The 19577-nt window shown below is 37.6% G+C and overlaps 1 protein-coding gene, 1 long non-coding RNA gene and 1 pseudogene across 3 annotated transcripts in view; 2 read left to right on the forward strand and 1 right to left on the reverse strand.

Annotated features, from left to right (window-relative positions):
• The window catches only part of Supt3h (SPT3 homolog, SAGA and STAGA complex component), a 241970-nt gene that overhangs the window by 43614 nt on the left and 178779 nt on the right, over window positions 1-19577 (forward strand). The gene's annotated exons all lie outside the window — the stretch shown is intronic.
• LOC125352527 lies at window positions 2037-3515 on the reverse strand. The gene is made up of 2 exons (XR_007211178.1): window positions 3227-3515; window positions 2037-3182 (listed from the first exon to the last, which is right to left on the reverse strand). It is a non-coding gene; the product is annotated as an uncharacterized LOC125352527 (long non-coding RNA).
• On the forward strand, window positions 3869-5141 carry LOC125352371 (annotated as a pseudogene).

Consider the following 19577-nt stretch of genomic DNA (forward strand, 5'->3'; position numbering starts at 1 on the left):
AATGATCACACAGTATTCCATTGTGTTGAAATACTGTAATTCAGTTTAATCAGTGGTTTTTGTTTTATCTTTTCTATTTTAAAACTTCTTAACAGTAAGTTAAAACAGTAAGTTTTAATGGAGAATTAAACATTGCTTTAATCAAATGATAGTTGTTTTTCTTGTACTCGAAATCTGGGAATTTCAGAGTTCATGAATTATTTTTAAGCTTTTCAGAAACACTCAAATATTTATTATAAAAAGAAGTTAGTTGATAAATTCTACATCATACCTCTCAGTTAAGTGATTTTTATGTTGCTTGAGGCCAGAATACCCATTTTTTTTGTTGACTCTCTTGTTTCTTAATGACTTAGCAAGGCATTAATGTGCTCCTAAGTAATTCTGTTGTCCAGTGATCCTGCAGTCCAGTGTTCTTTATCCTTTTCTTTTGAACACGTCATAGGCTTTTCATTGTATTCTCCTTAGAGCAATTCTTACTCCTAAGTTGTGCTTTGATTCTTAAATCATTAATTCTTTTGAAGATGACATTTAAAATGAAATCAACATTTAGTTGTTTGAAAAGTAACAGCTATCACTTTGTAAGTTGCTGTTGGTGGCTTTGGAAGCTAGCTGGTCAGCTAGTTGTCATAATGAGATCACTTAACAAATGAAGATGAAGTCATTTGCCCTCTTGTTTTAGTCATGGAGAACTCTTTTCTTGCCCAAATGTTCTCAAGTTATGCATCCTCACTTTCATAGCTGCTAATACTTTAATGCAATAACACACCAATGGGGCATTTGGCAAAGCAACATTGTACTTAACATGTGTAGTATGTGCTTTGTATTTTGTACCCCAGGCAGTTAAAAGACCTGATGGATTTGGATATTATCAAATTATATTTCCTTATGGAAGAGTGAAGTAGTGCCCCAAATTCTGTGGGTAAGTCTCTGCACACAGAACGTACAGAAGGGGTTACTGTGCCAGTCACTGTCACTGGTTCCACTGGTGCCTGAACTCTCGTTTCTTTTAGGCTCTGTGTTATATCAACCTGTACATTTATTTCAGTGTGAGGACTTCACACACATCAGAATGTCTGTATACTTAATGGCTAGATTCTTATTTTATCATCCAAATCTTTTCTTTATAATAGAAAAATAATGACAATGCTTTTAAACAAAAATGTAAAATTATTATGGTAAAATGGTAAAATGTAAATTATATGGTATATAATTTAGCAAGATCTAGTACAGTGTTTTATGAGGTGTTAGAATTTATCTTAAGATAGTAATAAGTAATTTGAGATCAGACTGATAAAATGAGGAAGCTCAAAATAGATTCAGTCACATTTAAGAACTTAAGGTAAAAAAAGAAAGAAGTGACTTAATATTACTCTAAAGAGTTCAGCATAAAGAGTTTAATGTGTACTCAATAAAGGATTTATATAACATAAGTATTAAATTTTAAGCAATGTTAATACAAAACATGTATTATGTATATGAAAATATTGTAATTAAAATAATTTCTGATGACACATCAGAGTTACTAATCAGTTGGCAGTTAAATGTGTTGTATCAGTTATACATTTTTATATAGATGCTGTATCACAAAGGATTGAAATCTATAGCTTGGACCAATCTGCCTGTGATGTGCTAGGCAGCTGAGCAGTGTGCCAGCTTTAGCCATGACAGTTGCTTTGACTGTCCTGTCATTCAGGTGGGGAATGAGTTCTAGTCATGATAGCTCGGGTGAAAAAGGGCAGAAGGACAGTGCCACTGCTTTTCCGGCCTGGTTCATGCTGGCTTGTGGGAGCTTCCTCTTCCATCCGTGGGTCACAGACTGGCTGAGGCTTGAACCAGTGAGAGGAACTGCAAAGTCACACTGAGAAGGGGAGGATGTGGAAGAGAGGATGAGTGGAAGCCATTGTTGTGTCTGCCTCCGCACAGGCAGATGGACTCATTGCTTTCCTTACATAGTGTTTGATCATACTGTCCACGCCTGTACTGCTGAGGTTCCTTTCTCTCATATTGAAGACTCAGAGAGTAGGAATTTGGTTTTGTTTTAAGAAATATATTTATTTTATTATGAAAAAGCTACATAGTTTTTTAATAGTAATTTTTGAGTGGTATTTGTTTTTCTGACCCAAACTCCACTTAGCTTTGCTGTATTGTCCTACTTAGACATCTGCATAGTATGTTTAGCCAAATATTTGAATTCAAGTTTTAGCTTTTTAGTTTATATGTATTGGGTTCAATTTTTGGCATAATAAACTGTATTGCAGAAATAATGCCTGTAGCAGCACCTTTCATATGTACTTAGCATAACTCTATGACTGGGATCTGTTTCTGGGAAGAAATAATACTCATACACTGTGTATATATTTGCTTGCATGCTATAAGACATCTCTAGAGACAACATAACATTTGTTGTTCTCTCATTGGAGAATTGGATAGCTGGCAGACAATACTTGAAGAAAATCCTGTCAGTTTGTATTTATTTTTTAGTCCAGGTAGTATTTAGTCACAAATTGGCATTAATTTTTTTTAAATCTTGAATTTTTTTTTGTCTTTTCTTGTTTGGTACTGGGGATCCACCCAGGATGTTGCATTTGCTAAACAAGCACTTTGTCACTGAGTTATCTCCTAGCCCTTAATTTCAAAGTTAGTCTTTCAAAAAAATTTATGTATATTCTCTGCTCCACTGCCTGTATGTTGTCAACTTACCTAACAATAGTGCAATGGTGAAAACTGGGAAGTAGCTTTTTGAGAATAATCCTATCCATTGAATTAGGGGCCTTTTATTTAAAGTATATTGTCTAGGTTGCAACCTACATTTGTAGGTCCTATTGACTTAGGCTCTTCCAGTGTGGCACATTTGCCATTCCTTGTATGCTCTGTAACACAAGGACCTGTGCTAGGATTTCAATACATAGCAACTCCTTTTTTGAAAGATAATTCTGTGGGAAAAAAGAAATCTGACTTGGCAACAGGTATGGTTTTCTCATTTTAAATTACTGTGTTATAGATGAACTTTAATATATTTTTGGGGTGTTTAGCTCTTGGAGTGTTTTAAGTCCTTTCAAGACTTTAGTTCATCAAGCATAGTATTGTTGCATGCATAATATGTTTATGACCTTTATTCAAAGTAATGATACAATTTTTGTTAGATTGCTTCAGGGAGCACATTAATTTCATGTGATTCTTTCCTAGCCAGGAAAACCATTAGTACTTCCTCTGAAAATTTATTTACAGAGGTAATTAGGGAAAACTGTAGTTTGGATATCCTCACACTTGTGTATTTACAGATTTTTCCTAAACTGCTAGACTTAAGCTTAAAATGCTCAGTGTGTTTTGCCGTCTTCTTGCTTTGAAGTGATGGTTGCTAACAAGATGTATCCTAGGAAGCATTGGGTTGAAATCTAGTCCAGTGGAGACTGATGTTGATGAATTAGCTAAAATGTTTCTACTTGAGCCTGTGTGACAGAACAAAGTTCAATATAAATATTTGCTTTTCTTCAACAATGTAGGGAAACATAAGCACAAGAGTCCTTTTGTACTGTAACAAAGTAGAATTGAAAGTTTAAATAGAAGGAAACAGACATAAGGTCTTAACAGATTAACTTAATCATGTTTCTTATAGTTTGATTAACGTTTCATGTTTCTTATAGTTTCTTATAGTTTCATAGAAATTTTGGGGTTTGCAAAATTTTTTTTATGTTACTGGGGTTTGAACTTTAGGGACTTGGACTTATTTGGCAGTTGTTCTACCACTTGAGCCACACTCCCAGCCCTTTTTTGCTTTTTTAGCTATTGTGTAGCATTTTTGTGTGAGGATAGCTTCAAACCAAAATCATGCTCACCTGCAAAGCTGAGATTAAAGGTGTGTACCACTATGCCTGGATTGGTTGTTGAGATGATGTGCAGCTCACATTTTACCCATTGTTGCCTTTAACTGTGATCCTTTCAATCTCAGTCTCCTAAATAGTTGAGTTACAGGACTAACTGTGCCTGACCTATTTGTTTGTTTTGTTTGTTTGAGACATTGTCTTAAAGTAGCCTCATCTGACTTCAAGCTTTTGATTTTCTTACCTTAATCTCCTAAGGGCAAGATTACAGGCATGTACCACCATGGCAGGCAAAATTTAGGTTCATTTAAGAATAAACGAATCTTAGGTATTCTATTGTGAGCTCTTTTTTATGTATCTAATTAGCTTGTAAAAATAGCTTTTATCGGAAGAATCAGTATTCTCTTGAAGAAATGCACAGTACTAGAAGCTTCGCGAGGAGAGTGCCACGCGCGTGGTGCTCACCTTGCTGCTGGCCTGCCTGCCTGCCGGCTGGCCCGCAAGTCCACTTCCTCAAAGGAGGATATGAGACCTTCTACCCAGAATACCCTATCTCACAAGAGAAAATCGAGAGTGAAAGAGCCCTCATTGGCCAGTGTGGAAAGCCAGCACTCAGCCTCAGCTACCGGCCAGCTTATGACCAGGTGGCCCTGTTGAAATCCTTCCCTTCCTCTATCTTGGAAGTGCCTACCATGCATCCAAGTGCGAGTTCCTCGCCAACCTGCATATCACAGCCCTGCTGAATGTCTCCCATCGGACCTCCGAGGCCTGCACAACCCACCTGCACTACACATGGATCCCTGTGGAGGACAACACATGGCTGACATTAGCTCTCACTTTGAAGAAGCAACAGACTTCATTGACTGTGTCAGGGAAAAAGGAGGCAAAGTCCTGGTCCATGGTGAGGCTGGCATCTCGCGGTCCCCCACCATCTGCATGGCTTACCTCATGAAGACCAAGCAGTTCCGCCTGAAGGAAGCCTTCGACTACATGAAGCAGAGGAGGAGTGTGTGATCTCCCCCAACTTCGGCTTCATGGGCCAGCTCCTGCAGTACCAATCTGAAATCCTGCCTTCCACGCCCAACCCCCAGCCTCCCTCCTGCCAGGGGGAGGCTGCAGGCTCCTCGTGTAGAGACCACTTGCAGACAGACAATGGGCCCTGACTTGCAGGGCACCTACTGCACATTCCCTGCCTCAGTGCTGACGCCTCTGCCCCCTCACTCGGCAGTCACAGAGCTCCACAGGAGCCCAGCAGCCACGTCCTGCTGAGACTGGGAAGGAGGAACCGGTGCCAGCCCGGCCCCAAGAGCAACTGTGATTTTAGTTTTTTAAAACTTGTGAGGGGCTGGAGATATAGCCTAGTGGCAAGAGTGCCTGCCTCGGATACACGAGGCCCTAGGTTCGATTCCCCAGCACCACATATACAGAAAACGGCCAGAAGCGGCGCTGTGGCTCAAGTGGCAGAGTGCTAGCCTTGAGCGGGAAGAAGCCAGGGACAGTGCTCAGGCCCTGAGTCCAAGGCCCAGGACTGGACAAAAAAAAAAAAAAAAAAAAAAAAACAAACTTGTGGACATTTCATACCTGTGCAATACTGAAGACCTCTCGATCCCACCAGCCCAGCGAGCTAGTGAGGGGTCACCAGGCTTGCACACAAACTTCACACCGACCTTGAGGATGGGTTCTCGGGACTGAAGGAAGGCCAAGCCATTAGGAGAGCACAGTGTGTGTGCTGACTACTGTACTTCCAGACCCCTGCTCTCAGGACCGCCCAGTCCTCACACTTCAGAGTTGGCCTTTTCATTTCAAGCATAAGGCAATAAGTCCCTGCAGCCGGGGGGAACTAGAAGCTGCTGGGCCAGGAGAAAAGGCAGTCGGAAAGCCGATCCGTTTTGTAGAAAGCACAATTTCCGCCTTTAAGGAACAAAACAAAACAAAACTTTGCTAGTCTCAGTGTCCATGTATGTCACTTCAGGGCATAAGCTGGTCACCACTTAGTCAGAAAGGTCACCCTGCTGGGTTTCCAGGCATGAGATGGGACAGCTGGTCTGAGCCCTGAAGTGGCTCTGATGGAGCCAGTGGGTGGAAGGAGCTAGCCATTGACTCTTCTAGGTTTCTTTTCTGCTGTGGGTTCCTCCTTGACCTTGGACTTCGGCATGACTTACTCATACTTGAGCTTGTCTCGTCTCCATCCCCAAAGCAGCTCTGGTGTCATTCAAAAAATTTCAAACCATAAGCCAAGAAAATGATCCTTTTGAGGTGGTGGCCATGAATGCTGCAGAAGAGGACTCCTGCTGTGCTGTAAGTCTGTGGCACTGAAGTCCACGGCTCCTCAGCTTGCAGTCCTGTGTGCTTGTCTCTGTCCTGTGACACTGTTTCCCTCCCAGCCCCTGGGGTTGTCATCACGCTACTGGTACTGCTGATTTTCTGTCTGTAGGTTATTTCTCCAGGGGAAAAGGCAATAATTTCTAAAAACCCATGTGTGAATGTGAAGGAAAGCAGTATGTTACTGGTTGTTGTTTTTTTATAATGTAAAATAAAAATAGCAAAAGATAAAAAAAGAAAAAAAAGAAATGCACAGTACTTGAAATATGTCAAGGAAAGCTCTAATTCTAGTTGCACTTGTCACCCACCTATTTACAGGACTGTCAGCTCTACTTTATCTAATTGAGGTTTGCTTTTATTGGATTACTTTATCCTATTTACATTTACTATCCTGACATGTGCGATCTCTAATATAAAAACTTTCTCTACTTATTGGTTACTTATTGCTTTTATTGGTTCCTATGTTCTCATTCTCCCTTCTTCCTTTCTAGACTACCTTGTTCATTTCCTTTTTTTTTCTTCTTCCTCACTTTGGTTCTTCCCTTTCCTTCCTTTCTTCCTCCCTCCATCTCTTTCTAGGAAGCAAATACTATGGGAGATTTTAGAATTACTGAAATAAAAACCTCACAGTGACTTAATAAGTAAGTGGTATTTTTGTAGAAATCTGGAAACATTCCACTGAAAGAGACCTTTGAGCTAGGGAGAAAGGTGTAGAACTCTGCTTAGTGGACAAGGAAGCAGGGAAGAATTGTGGAAGTATCCATGTCTAAAAAACATCCGAGGAAGCAGAGAACATGAGAATATGAGATAAAGGCTCTGTTGTGAGGCATAGAGACCTGCCCTGGCAAGACTCTTCCACTGTTAGGGTAAGGGACACTTTCTATCTGACAGCCAAGTGCCTATGTGTTGAGAGGAAACAACCTGTGAACACCCTTTAGTACTTTAGAATGTCAGCCTTTTAAAAACTGGATTCACTGTACTGTCATTAAGTGTGAGGGAACATCCATAGGCAGATTTTTTTGGTTTGCTTGGCTTTTTGTGGTGCTACTGGGGTTTGAACTCTAGGCCTCATGCTGGGCAGATGCTCTACCACTTGAGTCATCCTTTCATTCTATTTAGTTTCAGTTACTTTTCAGATGGGGTCTTAACTTTATTCCTGGCCTACTCATAGACCATGTGACCCTCCTACCTGTATTTCCTTCATTGCTGAGGGTCATAGGCATGCCCTATCACTTTTGTCTATGTGTTCAGGTGAGGTCACTCTAACTTTGTGTTTGGGCTAGTCTCAAAAGGCAGTCCTCCTGACTTCGGCCTCCCAAGTACCTGGGATGATTGCAGGCATGCGCCACACCTGGGAGTGGATACTTGTTTGTTTGTTTGGTTTGTGTTTTTTTTCCCAATATTCTCCCATCATTTTTTTATTTTTATTTTTATTATTATTATTTTTTTGGCCAGTCCTGGGCCTTGGACTCAGGGCCTGAGCACTGTCCCTGGCTTCCTTTTGCTCAAGGCTAGCATTCTGCCACTTGAGCCACAGCGCCACTTCTGGCCGTTTTCTGTATATGTGGTGCTGGGGAATCGAACCCAGGGCCTCGTGTATACGAGGCAAGCACTCTTGCCACTAGGCTATATCCCTAGCCCTGTTTGGGTTTTTTTTAATGCTTGCTCACCAGGTAAGCCTCTGCCACACGTCCAGCTCCCAAGCAGGCATTTTATGGGGAGAAAATTTATGCAGTTACATTTTTTATTTTTTACTTAGAATGCTTCTATAAAGCTTTTGCACGTGTTTTGACATTTCTCACATCTTCCTTTTGGTTCAGGTCAAATTTTTGTTAATGATGACAAATTTATGCCTCTGAGGACATCTAGTAGGGCTTTTTTTTTTTTTTTTTTTTTTTTTTAATGTTCCTAGCTTGGTTTTCAGTGTGGTGCTTGCTGGGTCAAAAGGAGAGAACAAGTCCTTTGCCCCTCAGACTACATAAAGACCCTGTACTGGAGTGTGTGTGTGTGTGTGTGTGTGTGTGTGTGTGTGTGATGAATGTGAACAGATAAGCGTATATAGAGACCACCTTAATATGTGGAAGCCTTTGAGCCTGTATGCGCTGCACAGAGCAGTGTCACTGATGTTTCTCTTCTTACGGTCTTTATTCATTTCACTAGGGCAACAGTAGGGATGGCTGGGGAAAGGAATGAAGTAGGTATTTCCTTTAGTGTGGAGTGTGTTAGAGATAGAACTCCAGAGGTGGTATTCTGGAGAGCTATAGATTGTTTGCCAAGTCTTTTAACATTTATAAACTAAATAGTTATATACACGTCTGATCTGATTCTTCATTTAAACCTTATCAAAATTTTAAGAGACTTGTGCAGTAGATGGTAATAGACTCACTTTTTAGATTAAAAAAAGACGCAGTTTGTTTAGTGGATTTCTGCTATTAAGTAAGAAACCCTGGTCTGCACCATAAGTCTTCTGATTCTTAGTTTAGGAAAAAGCAACTTATCCTTTTCTGAAAAGCAAAGGTGGAAAGAATAAATAAATGAAGCATGCTAAAGAAAAGAAAAGAAGAAGCAGAATTCCCTCTACTTACTTTTTAGTGAAGATTACTGATTTTTTTTTTAACTTCCAAACAACCTGCTTATTAAGCATGGGAAAAGCAGACGTCAGAAGCTAACTGCCGCCTGATCTGCCCTGCTACCACGTCTGCCCTGAGCTCACCGTCTAGCACAGAAACAGACACACCAACAAATCATGACATGCAGGAGGAATGACTTAATTGACATATTTGTTTGAGATTGTTATTATAGTTTAGAACATGTCAATATGTTTGTCCTTCCACACCCATTGGGCTTCATCTTTTTTTTTTTTTTCCAGTCCTGGGGCTTGAGTTCAGGGCCTGGGCACTGTCCCTGGCTTCTTTTTGCTCAAGGCTAGCACTCTGCCACTTGAGCCACAGCGCCACTTCTGGCCTTTTCTATATATGTGGTGCTGAGGAATAGAACCCAGAGCTTCATGTAGGCGAGGCAAGCACTTTACCAGTAGGCCATATTCCCAGCCCCAGGCTTCATCTTTAATATACTTAATTTACATATATATATATTTGCTTCAGCTATCAAATTTATTTTATTGCTAGAGCAGTCTGTTTACTTTCAAAAGTTTTCTCATTCTTTATTTTCCCTGCTTCCCTATTCCTGTAGTTCTGGGGCTCTGTTGCAACACTGTCCGTCTGTATGTAATAAGATGAGATGTCTGTTTTTGTACTGTAAGGTCTTCTAGGCACAAGCAAGTGTCCTTTTGTGAATTTGAGTCCTCAGCACCCAACTCAGTGCATGCCAAATAGTAGGCACTTAATGAAGGTTGATTGGATAGATTGAACCATCTGATTGTAGTTTTACTATTTCTAAGAGTTGGTAAGATGGAACCTTATAGAATTGCCAGCCACCTGGAGGTGACAGGCAGTATGGGTGTACACTCTTCCTGCCTCTTATGAACTGTAATCATACATAGCAGTAGACACAGTAAAAGTGTCTTGAATCATGACATCTGTAGTAGTGTGAATTATTTTCTAATTGAGATTTAGCCCTGAATTTAGATGTAATAGTGTCTTAATGGTTTGAGCATCATAATTAGGTTTTAGTTATCAAAAATGACAATGTAGTGGGAAACATTTCCTGTTAGAGAATTAGTACAATGATCTTGAAGAAGCTATTTAGCCCAATCTACTACTTCTTAAGTCATTAATAACTTAGGTTTGGTCAACCTAAGTTTCATTTTCTTTTGGGAGTTATTAGAAAGCAAGAAGTTGGTTGGTGAATTTCCCTCCATTTTCTTGCACCATTAGAAATGTGTGTAAAAACACCTTCTAAAAAATACTGTATGACTCTGGAATTTTTTTGAACTATGCAGGTTTTAAGATCCAGTCCAGTGCTTGCAATGCTGGAACTTACCCAACTCCTTTGTCTTGCTCAGTCTCTTCTGTCAGGATAGCCTTCACAGAACCAGCAGTGCCTGTGTGAATGCTACTGCTTCATGCACTGTTGCTACTCAGTTTTCATTGCTTACTTCCGTTAATAGTCCCTGGTTTGTTATCAATAGATTCATGATTCTCTGTTATATCACTTACATTAGGCTTACAACACATAGTATCTGCAAATTGAATTTGCTTATTTGATCCAGTATTTTTTTTTAATTTTTTAAATTTTACATTAGAGGATTGATCCTCTGGAAACTATTTAAATGGAGTACATAATACATTTAAATGCAACTGATTGACAATGCAGTTTCATAAAATCTAAAGTAGCCTTTTTCTTTCCTAATGGAATATTTACTTTATATTGACAGCTGTGTTTTTTTCAACAGAAAATGAACTGCAAACTATAACAATGGTCTGAAATTATCAGGGTGCCTGTTCAGTACTCACAAATTTATGGGAAGAAAACATTCATCTGTTGAGGTGGGAAGGGGTTATGTTTGTTCCTTTTAGTACACTGGAGGCTGAGAAGATAGAAGGTACAAGAAAAGTATCCCTTTATCCTGCAATTCTCCAGATCTCCATGTCTTAAGTAGCTAGGATTACAAGCTACAGACATTGGTGCCTAGCCCAAACCCCACTATTAAGCTGTGAAGAATACTTCGTATGTTATTTCTTATGGACATTTTTTCCTTTAAAATTTTCATAAACATGTTGCCGTGCATGTCTTAATAACTTATTTACCTGAGCAATCCCACCTAAAGGGACACACCCCTAATGTAAAGGCAGAACAGGATGTAGACATTCAAATCAGTCTCCAGATTGAGGGTGACTTTAAAAATATTTCGTATATTTAACAACATGTACAAACTGCTAATAACAAATTAAATTGTCTTTTAATATGTGAAGCTGATAGCTATTGTTTGTGGGTTTGTAAGCCTGGGCTGTAGTCTCTCATGGCTCCCTAATTGCTTGTGAAGATGTTAGGTATATTACTACTATAACTATCAGTTTCCTCATGTGTGAAACAGGGAAAAGGATAGATTTGATGATGAAATAATATTAATTACATGTAATATAATTAGCACAGTGACTAGCACATGTGGGTGAATAATTTTTTTCCAAGTTAGTTGTTTTTCTTTTCCCCCCTCAACCTTCCCTTTCCTCTCTTAATTGATTAGAGGGCTACAAATTGTTCACATAATTGATAACTTGTAATAACAACATCACCTTGATACTTCTTAGGAAGGGTTTACCATTCAAATGCCTATGTAGTTAATACTTTTTAAAATATTACTAATTCTCTGGCTTAGTTTATGTTATAAATAGTTCATTAATTGATTTGTAGGTGATACACTGGACAATTTCATCCCCTAACATAAGGATTTTACCAACACGACTGGATCTAAGTCTGCTAGAATTTTCATCTTGGTGACTTCTATTAGAGCTTAGTATCTTTTTTTAACCTTGAAAGTAGATGTCTGATTATGACATTTTTATATCACTATTTAGTTAGAAATTTATTTTGAAATTTGTCCTTTGTTTAGAGGTGATCTTTAATATAGGTACTGCACAGGATTTGCAGCTGCTAAGGTAGGGATAACTCTGGCATCTTTGTACAACTGTTTGCAAGAAGGTAGCAGAAGTTATTGAATATGCTTATATTTGTTGAATCCAAATGTAGTGACCAAAGGTAATAATCTACATTAATATATTTCTGACTTTAAAAATAACTTGGTATGATTGCCCTCTAACCAACAATGCTGCTAGAAAGCTGTTCCTCAGCTTGAATTTTTCTAAATACACTAGAAAACTTTTAAGGTACATTGATTCTTGATAGTAATAAATTGAATGTGCAGTGTGACCTTGGCAGCTTTGGCCATGATTATTTGGGTAAACCACAACTAATTCATAAAGTGCTGTGGACACTTTAATAACTACCAAAAGTGGGCAAGTTGTCAATTTGGAAGTTTCCATCTGAAACGTATTCTTTCTCTTGGCCCCTGAAAACTCTCGCGGTACCCTGCATAGAACTTAAGTTTATTTACTGAGAAGAAGGAATGGTTGAGTCAACTCACAGGAGATAAATCTGTGGTAGGTGTTTCAGGGCTGATGTTTACACCACACACATCTCCCTCTCTTCGTTTATTTTACTTGCTAACATGTAAATTTTATTGATGAAGCCAGCAGTCCTCATTCAGAGGTATATTAAACTTTTTTTCAATGAAGAAAAACAGTGCTTTTGTTGAGAATTACAAATTAGTTTTGTCAGAGTTACCCAAATCCAAAGCTCTTAGAAGAGATTAAGTTCTTTATTTAAACTGGGTTAAGACATGAACAAAATAACTATCCAATGCTAATTCATATGTGGAAAGGTTAATTTATGATGTTAAGTTGTAACTTTCAATGTTGTCTTCTGTCAGATTAACTGAAACAGACCTGTCATTTCCAACATTGATTCTGAACATCAGCATTATGCTGCCTTCATGAGGGCTCAGTATAAACAACATCCATGTCCCAGCCTGGGCTGGGCACTCAAGATACTGGTTTTTACATAGTTGGATGTTAAAACAAAGATTCTTAGGCACCAAAATTGTCTCTGTTAAAATGGGCATATTTCCCAGTACAAACATGATACTTCTATACTAATCAGGATGGAGTCTTACTCTGCGATGGGACTTACATTTTGGGCTTTTCACCACATCATTGCTGTTTTCTACGTGGTCAAAAATAGATATAGAGTAAACCAACCCCAAAAGTCAATTACAGGGTTTTATAGTGATGTACTGTGAAAAATTTGGTCGTGTTTTTCATTATACAGAATGTTCTTTCCAAAGACATAAACAGAAAAAGCACATATGTTTGATTTTAAAAATAACTCTGCTTAGCTCTTTAAAATGCTGGAGACATTTTGGATACTTTTAAATGATCTTTATTGTAATTATATGATAAACCCTCTATCTAAAGGCAGGCCTGGTTTGTAATTATTTATCCAATTGCTCCCTCCACCTTTAAAAACATTTAAAAAAGAAAGAAAGGAATAAGGGAACAACACAGATTCTTGGGAAGTTTTTCTGTGCACAGTTAAGTGATCTGGTAGGCTCATCTCATTTCCTCCTAGCAAAGGCATAATGTACTCTATCATTTTGGGTGGGGCAGGGGCGTCCATGTTGATTTTTAAATATTAAATTACAAGAACTAAGGAAAATGAAAACCGTTTGTCAATTACAAATTAGTGCTAGCCTAAAATACAATTTACAAAATCTAATTGCTAATGTAGTTGCCAGAGTATTATAAATGAGTACTTATTTAAAATTAAACTTTATGTGTTTAAGGAAAACTAAGTGTCACAGATTAAAGTGAATAAAAATTTTATCATAAGGATATTGAAAGCAATACTTTCAAACCTAATTTTCAAATCTTAACTTTTTTTTTAAATGGTACTGGGATTTGAATTCAGAGCCTTTCACTTCTTAGGTAGGAGCTATACCTCTGAGCTGTACTTTCAGCCCCATAAAATCTTGATTTTTATTAATGATTGCCACTCTTCAGCTTTAAACTCCAGTTAATTTATGGTTTGTAAGATTATAAAATGTGTAAGTAAATGTTTTCTAATTAATACTTTATTCCATTGTCAATCTCCACAGTAACATATTAATCTCAAGAAAGTTACTGGTTGTTTTGTTGAATCTTTTACTGACTCATGCTATGCTATTAAGTTGAATTATTTTGAATTAATTTGACAATTCTTACCTTTTGTCTTTTTGGAAGACGGCTGATTTTGCTTAGGAATACTGAATACATCTAAGTCAATTGTGTGTGGTTTCTGTGCTTCCAGGGTTTCCTCCAAATTTTATATTGGAGTTAAATTGCAACAGTGTTCAAGATGTAGGACCTTTAAGTGGTGATTTTCCTCAAAGGCCCAGCCCTTACATGTGGGATTGGTGACATGAAAGGCTGGGTTTGGTTCCCTCTTGCCCTTCTGTCTTCTGCCATGGAATCATATATCAACAAGTGTGTGGCAGGTGCAGGCAAGGACTTGAACTTGTACTTTACCAAGCTCAAGAATTTTAAGTCAATAAATTGATGTCCATTATCAGTTACTCACCCTGTGTATTATGTTATAGCAGCACAAACCAGACTCAGATCTTGATGATCCTGTCTTTTTTTTTTTTTTCACTTTTTTAATCAAAAATTGGTTTAGGAAGGGTATTATGACCCAGAATTCTCTGGCTTCTGGGACTCTTCTCTTGCCGACAGTAGCAACCTCTTTCAATGGATGACATGCCTAAAACTGCTACGGGAAGGGGCTGGGGATCTGGCTCAGCGGAAGAGCACCTGCCTGGCAAGCACAAGGTCCCGAGTTCAGTCCCCAGCTCTGGGAAAAAAAAACAAAAACAACTGCTACAGGAGTGTGAGTCAGGCACTTACCTTAAGAAACCTAAACCTTTCCCTTAATAGTGTTGTTACTTTGGACAATTTATTCAATCTGTGTCTCTTTTTTTCTTTATTGTTAAAAAATGATATATGTTCATGTGGAACATTAGTCATTAGGGAATAATAGTTCATCTAGTCTTTAGTCATTAGAGAAATGCACATAAAGAAAACATAATGACTTATCACTGCACTCTTAGTAGAATGGCTAAAATCAAAGTCAGACACAAAGGTGTTGGGTGGGGATGTGAGATAACCAGAGTGCCCATGATATAAGTAGTCCAGCTACTTTGAGAAACACGTGGATGGTTTCTTAAAAGTAAATAAAGACTTCCTATACGACTAATTAGGTTCCTAGGTATGTACTGAAGAGAACTGCAAACATATGCCAACACAGAAACACACTCCAGTGTTTATACTAGCATTATGTATAATAGCTAAATGGTAGAAATGTCCATCATTGGATGAATGAATATACAAAATGTAACATAGCCTTACAACAAAATATTATTCAGCATAAAGGACTAAAGTACTGATCCATGCAGCAACATGATGAATCTTGTAAATATTATGGTACCTGAAAAAAGCTAGTCATACATAAACACCTACATTTCAGAGTAATTCTTTGAATTTGAATGTTTTATCCAGTAGTCCAATTATGTTCTTACCAATCACCTTCATGTTCTTCATACTTCTTTTATACTTACCAATAATTATAATCAATAAGTGTCTCTAGCCTTATGGCAGAAACACAGAAATTTATCCGCAAGGAAATGAGTAATTCACTCGGTTCTCTGGTATTTTTCAATGGTAAAATGAAGCCAAAACAGTTCTTATTTTACCAATAGGTATGTGAAAGTACTAGGTAACGCATGGTATATGAAAGAACTTTGAATTTCCTTGAAGATCTTCATTCTATAAATATTACTGATATTTTATTGAAGCATATCCCTCTTTATTTGAGTAACTCTTCTTTTCAACTGTATCTTTTCATTTTAATCCCCCCAATTTTAGCTTGTTGTTTATTAAGAGATATTTCTAGGACTTGAAAATTCTGTCACTAGATTGCTGTTTAAAATGAAATGGACAAACCATAAATTTCTCTACAGTCAAGTGTGCATGGGGATTATGCTCAGTACAATTTTAATCTTACTTTACTTTCTGCTGGCAGTGAATAATTTTCTTGGCAGATTCCCTTTAGTCATTTAGAATATGCCTAAGGAAGAAACTAATTGGTTTTAGGAAAACACAATTTAGATGTTAACTGTTGTTGAAAGATTGTACATAACAAATCAAAGCCAAGCATAATGGTTAAGAATACACATTCATCAGTTTACAACCTTTGTCTATAAATTTCATATAGTTTTTTTTTTTTGCCAGTCCTGGGCCTTGGACTCAGGGCCTGAGCACTGTCCCTGGCTTCTTTTTGCTCAAGGCTAGCACTCTGCCACTTGAGCCACAGCGCCGCTTCTGGCCGTTTTCTGTATATGTGGTGCTGGGGAATCGAACCTAGGGCCTCGTGTATCCGAGGCAGGCACTCTTGCCACTAGGCTATATCCCCAGCCTAATTTCATATAGTTTGATAGTGGATTTTAGGTCACAAATCGTTATCCTATACAGTTGTGACATTTTTGTTCCTTGCTTCTCTGCTTTGTATTGTTCCTATTGAGAAGTCTCATGTCATTCTGATTCCAAACTTTTCTGTAGCCTCTTTATTTGGGCCACTTTAAGGATCTTTCATCCATTCTAAAACTTTAGTGTGCTATGATAAGCTTGCTCTTCATCTACTAATATTTCCGTTCTTGGTGATTTTCTCCATGTTCTTTAACAACCTTATGTATTTTTTTCTTCAGCTTTCTAGAATTAGTGTTACTCAGCAGTTTCACCTCTTGATTTGACTGCTGCTTCGTTGTTGTTTTTTTTCTTTTCTAACCCATTTTACCATCTGCAATTTTTTTTTCTGGAAGTTGGAAAACTTCATCCTCCAAACTTTTCATCGTTTTTGTCCACGCATAATTTCAGTTTAAATTTAAAATTTTTGAATTTAAATTTTTTCCCTGAGTTTCTTTTGTTTAATAAAAAGCTTTCTGAGTCTTTTCATGCATGTAGTAGAATATGCCCCTAAGAATTTTTGTTGCAATTGTATGTGATTACTTCTTTACCTTTTTTTTTTTTTTCCATGCTTCTTCTTTCCTTCTCATCCTCTAACTTTTGGTCACCATTGGTGATGGGATTTTTGGTTTGCCAGTTCATATTTAAGACTGTGGTATCAATGTGTACTAAGAACTTCACTGTAAGATGAACAGGCAGAGGTCTGGATGTTCTTCTGGAAGCTTTCTCAGTGATGTCATCTACTATAGAATTCTTTTTTCTTAGACTGAACATTTCACCAAAGAATTATTTAGTCCTAGGGCTTACTGGCCTGGTCATGAGTATTTTGGTAGCTGAGCAGACAGAAGCTCGGGTCAGGCTCTGCATTTAGTTCTCTCAGAATTTATTACATAGACTTTCCCTTAAGCTTTATTTCTGTAGTGTGATGCCTCAACACCCCCCACTGTTTTGCCAATGCTTATTATTCCTAACCTGGAATTCCTCTGTGTCCTTCTCCAAAGGTAAAACCATCACAAGAGTCGTAAAACCCTTTTGCAAGAGTCATAAAGGGACAGTGGCATGGGTTGAGTGAAGTGGGATTTCAGTGTATTCTGCTTTTCAGACCCACCAAGTATCACTGCCTTTAGTTTCTGCATTAATCAGTTTTCAATTGCTTTGACCACCCACATTTACTTTATACTATTTCAGAGCTTATGTAATAATTTATTTCTAATTTTTCTTGTTTTGAAATCTACATTACCATTGTTTTAGCCATTTCAGCTTTCTTTTGATAGGTATTTTTGTCTAAGATCTTTTTTTATTATCTTACTCTTAACCTATCCACAAAACTAGGCTAATTCTTTTTTATGTCTTCATCTGCTTCAATGTATTAGGAAGAAACTCATATTTTTTTAGTGAAAATATGGTGGGAGTGAGGTAAATGAATTCTTATTTTAGGGTGTGCTTGTAATTGGATTGCATCATTGGGTCACAGTATCCAGGAAAATAATAAAAACTAATCAAACCCTTCAGGGAAACAGGTACCAGACTTCAGTTCTGAGATTTGTCTGTAGGTTCTAAATAAAAGCCTTGCTAGCATTTTGTATTCCCAGGTCACTGATCACAATAAGCAGTACCACTTCTCAGGATTTAAATTGTTCAGATTACTGGAAATTTTGTTAACAGGTTTTAGGCCAGTGACATTACAGATATTACCTAAGTATTATTGATGTATATGACTTTTGGTAGTAAATATTGTGCGTATCCCAGTACTTGCTCTCTTAGTACTCTGAAAATTCTCCCATATTGTCATTAAAATAATCATATCAGATCCAACTTTGAGTAGAAGAAAAATCTTATCTTTGGTAGGCACTAAAGTCATGATATCTTCATTTATATGTGTTCTCTTGTATATTCTCTATAGTTTTGTGATAGTAATTATCCTGGAAACACATGCCTTATAAAATATATTACAATAAATGTTTTTGGAAATATACTTGTAGAGTTTAAAATGGAAATTTCCCTGCTTGTACAATCACAGTTTAGACAGTTTTCCTGGCCACTAGTAGATGTAGAATCTTTACCAAATTTATATGCGTTATCTGATATGCTAGTGGACTGGCAAAGCTGTATCTTCAGTTTATGCTTCTTCCTTGATTTTCGTGCCATTAAATCTACTTGCCTACTCAACTTCATTTGCATGCTTACTAGTTTAAGCAACAACGATGCCCTCTACCACACATCCCCTTTCCACTTTCATCTCAATTTGATGTCTGATTTCTTAATATCTATCTTTCCTTTATACTTGACATCTGCTTTATCTACATGTCATCTCTTCCATCTTTATACATTGGGAAAAATGTATAAAAATAATTTAATACAACCCCAATGTTTACATGGTCCCTTAAAAGATCTCACTTTATTTCCATTAAAAATGTATTTCAGCCAAATCCATACTGCTCTCAAAAGTCAAGAAATTCAATATTTTCTAGTAGAAATGTTTGGTATCCACCTACAGTAAAATTATAAAACTAAGAATGATTCAAATAATATTTTAAAATAAAATCATATATCAGCTATGCTATGCCACATGTCCTAAGAGTAATCTTCACACTATAATAATCCCAAGTAGTTGATCTGTTTAGGAAAAAGCACACAAGTCCTTTGTAGAAGAAAATATCTCATCATGAAAACTTGTGAAGCTGAATTACCATAAAAGGAATCTGAGGTTTGGTTTCACAGTATCAAACTTCCATATGCACTCCGTAAACGTGCTTTCACTGTGGACCATCAGATCAAATAAAGCCAGTGATCAGGACAAGAAGATTAGTCTAAAAAGTTTCTTCAGTGCAAAAATCCTTATCCACTTATATTATCAGCTGACTTAAGACAATTTTAATAAAAATCGTAACTTGAATCCCATCATCATAACTTGTTCCAAAAGTGATCCTACAAAGATTTTAATTTAAAATAAAAAATTCTACAACAGTAACCAAGTTTTTCTTTAGTTACTATTCCCTAGCAACTGCCTTCTTTTGATTAGTTGTTACAGTGTCATCAGGTGATACTGACTTGAAGTCAAATGGTGTTATTGCTACAAGAGGACTTATTTCTTTGTTCTTTCCATCTTCAACCTGCCTGTTATAAGAAGGAGTCTTCTAAAGAGAGGTCAAGGGTGTGCTGCTGGCCACTTTTCAGTGGGTGACAGACACAATGTTGAGGCAGAAGCGGAAGGTCTAGCAGCAAGGGTCTTTTGCTGTCTTCCCCGTGGCCACTGCTCTCTCATTCTTGTCCTTCAACTTCTGCACATTATCTTGTTCCAGAACTGCAGACATGACCTCCTTCACCTCAACCTTGTTCCTCAGAGTTGCTTCAGTTGTTAGTATTTTGTCTGACACAAGCACCTCCTGTACCTCCCTCATGGGATCAAGGCGTGAATAAAGAC

Source organism: Perognathus longimembris, chromosome 6, assembly GCF_023159225.1.
Source record: "Perognathus longimembris pacificus isolate PPM17 chromosome 6, ASM2315922v1, whole genome shotgun sequence".
NCBI lineage: Eukaryota > Metazoa > Chordata > Mammalia > Rodentia > Heteromyidae > Perognathus > Perognathus longimembris.